We start from the raw sequence: 5,645 nt of genomic DNA on the forward strand, positions 1-5,645 counted from the left end.
TCTCTTCTTACACTTCCAGTTTATTGAGTTGGAAATTTAAAGATCTACCCAAAGACCAAAAGGCCCCCAGGGTCAAATAGTGAAATGAAAGAAATTTTCTGAGGTTTTGGAAAATTCTTCTGCCCATAAAATGTATTCCTGAGTTTGGGGTCTGACTAGAATCCTACCTGGGCACCTCATTCTCAGGGGCTATTTTCCCTCCTACCTCACCTTCAGTGGGATTCCAGGTTGAAGAGAGAATAAGGAAATGAATGCCCAACAATTAATTTTATGTGTCATGTTAAAATGCAGAACCTGATTATTCATTCTGATACCATCTTCAATGACTACCTAAACGTCTCTGCTGCAGATTCAGTAAACATTCTAGTGCCAGACAGACAGCGTGAGACATATGCTAGGGACACCAAGATGAATGAGATGATGGCTTTGCCTGAAAAGAGTATACACAGAATTCAGCAGTTTCAACAATGAGTCCTAAAACAATTTTTAATGAGTCCTTCGACTCTACAACAGATAGGAATCTCCAGACAGGAAAGCCCTTTACTGGACCACATTCTTTTCATACTGCCAGATGCTTCATGCCTCCTCACCTCCATACCAAGAGCTCCAAAGACCAAACATGACTTGCCACATCTTTCCTTCAGGTGCAGTCTTCATTTGTTCTAGCTCAACTTTCAGTAGCGAAATTGCATCCATCTTTGCCATTTAGTGCTCTGCCAGCATTGTGCTAACTGACCACTCTCTCCCAAAGGAAGAAATTGCCTCTGCTTTCTTAGAAAATAGAGACCAGCAAGGCATGCTCTAAGTCATCTTAGGATGATTTGACTAATGAAAGCAATGCAACTTAAGAAATTGCTGTTTGCTATTTCTGGTGAAGCCAGCCCCTGGTGGTAAGCACCAGGGTGGATGCAGACAGGAATTTCCCATGAAGCTCATGAGGCTTAAGCTTCAGGATCCCTCACCTGCCTGGCCTTGGGAGGAGTCCTAGCAATGTCCCATGGTCACTGTATTTTTCTCTGCGAGAAGGACTACCCAAATTGAGTATGCTTCTGCTCCCACAAACCTATGTCTTTATTTAGGTATATTTAAAAACAAATCAATAAGAGAGAGTCTCTGTCCTCTGAGATTCATGTTAGCAAGTGAAAAAGATAGCATAAGTGCAACAAAATAAGCAGACCCCAAATATAAAGCAGCCCTCCTATTTTCCCACTGATAATTTTTTTGGTGAATTTTAACCTATACATGCTTAGAGATGTAGTTGGAATAATCAGTATTTACTTTCTTAACTTACTTACAACAGATATTTAAATTCATGTTACCTAATATAGTGATCCAGAAATATTACTTTTTCTACACTCAAATTTCATGGAACAATTTGATTGAAACTTTTCACATGCAACTTTGACGTCAATGTCTTAATCATCCCTAGAGCCCCTTTTTGAATCATCTAGCAAAGTTTTCTTGCATACCATATTCACTGCTGACTAAGTTGTTTCAACTACAACACCGTTTGATTCTGTGCATAAATCTGTCACTGGGAATTTTGTCCTATGCCACTAGAACCCATAATGGAAGAAAGTGCTTTTCATTTGTCCTATAGATGTGTATTTGACATTCCTGCAACTTATGACCATGTATCTTTTTAATGACATTAAAGATAATATTTTTATAATGATACCTGCCGTTTGCAATTGTGAAGACTTTCTCCTGAGGAATACTCATTAGCCCTGTTTTGAATCCCTGCTTCTGCCGACGACCTTTATAGATATCAAACACTAGTGCTAAGGTTATTTCCGGTTATCAGTGATTCTCAGACCTAGCTGTACATAAGAATCACCTGGAGAGCATTTAAAAAACACAAATGCCTGCATCCACTTCCAGAGATTCTGATTTAATGGTCTGGGATGCAGCCTGCATGCTGAAATTTTTTAGAAGTTCTCTAGGCAAATGTGTGGCCAAAGTTGAGCTCCACTATGTTCCCCAAGCAATTCCTTATTATTCAAAATAAAATAATTGGGAGAAGGACAGATCTTAACATAGAGACTTCATAAGGACTCAAATATGAAGTGACTACTTTTTTTCTAAATGATAATTTAAAGAAATATAAATGTCACTTATATAGACATATGTATAATATAGACATAAAATCTCACACAAGCAAAAAGGAACTACATTTTTAATATGGCGAATATTTCCTCTTTTAAAAGTTATACTTGTGGGGTGCCTGGGTGGCTCATTCGGTTAAGTGTCCGCCTTTGGCTCAGATCATGATCCCAGGGTCCTGGGATTGAGCCCCTCATAGGGCTCTCTGCTCAGCAGGGAGCTTGCTTCTCTCTCTCCCTCTGCCTGCCGCTCCCCCTGCTTGTGCTCTCTCTCTCTCTCTCTCTGTCAAATAGATAAATAAAATCTTTAAAAAAATAAAAGTTATACTTGCTAATTAAATAAAATTTAGAAAAGGTCAGACTATCTGTCTCATTTGAGGATTCAAAGAAGGAAGACACTCGGGTATGACATCAGTTGGGAGAAACTGACATCAGAGGATTTGCCTGGACAAAGAGTGAGGAATCATTTAAGTACAGAGATTAAAAGGAAAGGCAGGTGTAACAAGCAAAGGAAATGAAAATATAATACTCAAAGTCCCAAAAATATAGTGCCTTTGAGGTGGCAATTAGAATTTCTTTTTAAAAACAAAGACAAATGTTTGCTTGATGAACAAAGGTATGTGTCTGGCTTCTAGAGATAACCAGCACGTCAGGAGTATTTGTTTGGTAGCTCTTGTCACGGAAGTATAGACTAACATCTAGAAATGATTGTCCAGTCATCGACAGTGTTATTTACTACTTTACCCAGGACACAAATTCAATTTTCTACCTGGACACTTGTGGGTTAATGGGTAATGTTTTCCTTTGGCCACTGGGTATTTGGTATTCTTCTTTCCTGCCCCTTGTTTGGGTTTGTAAGACCAGTCAACAGCAAATGATCCAAAAAGCAAAAGCTGATCACCCTAAATATCTAAATTGAGAACGTCATATTAAGCTTAGTCACTACTCCTAATATGACAGATGTTTCTGGCTGAAATTCACTTAGAAAGAAGAAAAAATAGAAAACAAATGCTCTGTAAGACCTGTGTATTGATTTTCTTTGTAAAAGAGATAGGAAAAGTATAAGGATGAAAGTGGGCGTGGTACATGAAGAAACCTCAGTTGGCTTCGTCAGCAAAGAAAAGAGGTAAAGAGCAGACAGAATTCAATCTCTGAAGACATGAAAGCCTGAAACACAAAGTCATGTACATTTTTTAAGCACTTTACATTTTTCAAAGTCTTTATGTAATCCTGTATGATATTCTTATTAGTTTATGAGATGATCAGACAAGTATGGTTATTCCCATTTCCAGGAAGAAATATAGGTCAGAGAAGTTGAGTGACTTTTCCAAGGTCACAGAACAGGAGGAGACCCAAATCTCTCAACTCTCAGTGCTGTTTTTTTCTACCACCCATAAGAGATCCCTACAATTCATGTTTTACTTCTACCAGTAGCACTAATTTAATGGAGTCCCAGAAAGGTCACCATAGGAATGGATTATTTTAAACAAACTAAGCAGTTTTTCTTTATTTTTAAAAGTGTATATACTTATTAAAGAAATTTTAGAAAATGCAGAAGACAAACACAAATAGTTCACTATCATCTATTAATATTATTTTCACTTAATATTTTTTGTATATTCTTCAGTCTTATTTTTTCTATTTACAATTGCTATTTTTAATATGAAATGCTACATGATTTCACTTTTAAGATAGCATAAACATTTCTCCTTGCTTTTATGCAGACTTTATGAATATTTAATGACTCTATATTAGTAGTTCTCATTTATGAGATGTTCGCCATATTCCAAGCATGATGCCAGTCTTAGATATCGCAATGACCCTATTAGGCAAGAGTTTTTATAACTACTTTCCAAACAAAGAAACATAAGCAGGAGAACAACCTATAGGTTGTAAACTAGAAGGGGTAATTACAGAATTTACCCACCAGGGGTCTGTTAACCCTACTCTGCTACACAATGTATAATCAAATAGATGTTCTGTGGTTTATTCAAACATTCCCAGCGAGATGAACATTTAGATTGTTTCTAATATTGCCAATTATAAATAATACTGAGATAAATGTTTTAGGGCCAGTAATACTATCTCAGTGTTATTTATACTAATAGTAGGCAAATACTAATACTAACCAAATATTTCCTTACGATAAATTATAGAAATGGAATTCCTAGATCAAAGAACATAAACCTTTGAATGTGGTTTAATTGTCACCCCCCAAACACATTATTTTCTTACAAGAGAAAATAATACCCATTTATGTTCCCAGCTGAGAGTTCCATCTTTCAGTGCTTTTGCCTACATCAAAGTTTAGGTTAATATCCCCTTACTTTCCCCCCCCCCGTTAAATTACATGTGAAACATATTAACTAATTTTTTATAGCTGCATTGAGATATAACTGATATACAAAAAACTGTATATATCTAATGTATACAATTTGATGAGTTTGGACATACGCATACACCCATGATACCATCACCACAATAAAGGAAGTAAACATATCCATCACCTCCAAAAGTTTTCTTATGTACCTTTGCTTTTTGTATGTGTATAGTAAGAACACTTACCATGAGATCTACTCTCTTAAATTTTTAAGTGCACAACACCGTATCGCTCACTACAGGCACAATGTTGTACAACAGATCTGTAGAACTTATTCATCTTGTATCACTTTATACTCATTGACTAACAATTCTTCATTTCCCACTCCCTCCATTCCCAGGTAACCCACCATTCTATTTTCTGCTTCTGTGAGTTTGACTATTTTATATACCTCTCATAAGTGGAATCTTGCCGCATTTGTCTTTATGTGACAAATTTAACTTAGCATAATCTCTCCCAGGTCTATCCATATGGTCACAATGATAGGATTTCCTTCTTTTTTAAGGCTAAATAATATTTTATTGTAACTATATACCACATTTTCTTTGTCTATTCATCTGCCGATGGACATTTGGTTTCCATATCTTGGCTATTGTGAATAATGCTGCAATGGAATTTGGAGTGCAGATATCTCTTCAAAATCCTGATTTTGGTTCTTTTGGATATCTACCCAGAAGAAGATAATCCCACGCAAAAGGATGAAATTAGACCCTCATCTTACACCATACCCAAAAATCAACCAGAAATGGATTAAAGAATTTAAACATAAGATCCCAAACTATAAAATTCCTGGAAGAAAACAGGGCAAGCTTCCTGCCATTGATCTTGACAATTATTTCACAGATATGACAACAAAAGTACAGGTGACAAAAGCAAAAATAGACAAGCGGGACTACATCAAACTAAAAGCCTTCTGCGCAGCAAAGGAAACAATCAACAGAGTAAAAAAGCAACCTATGGAATGGGAGAAAATGTCTATAAACCACATATCTGATAAGGAGTTGATTTGAAAATATGTAAGGAACTCCTACAACTACATAGCAAAAATAAATAAATTAATTAACTAACTCAATTTAAAAGCAGGCAAAGGACTGAAATAGACATTTATCCAGAGAAGCCACACAAATGGTCAACGGCTATGTGAAAAGATGCTCAACATCACT

The sequence above is a fragment of the Eumetopias jubatus genome, unplaced genomic scaffold (assembly GCF_037043125.1).
Source record: "Eumetopias jubatus isolate StellerSeaLion01/CBP00866 unplaced genomic scaffold, mEumJub1_p1.0 scaffold_17, whole genome shotgun sequence".
Classification (NCBI taxonomy): domain Eukaryota; kingdom Metazoa; phylum Chordata; class Mammalia; order Carnivora; family Otariidae; genus Eumetopias; species Eumetopias jubatus.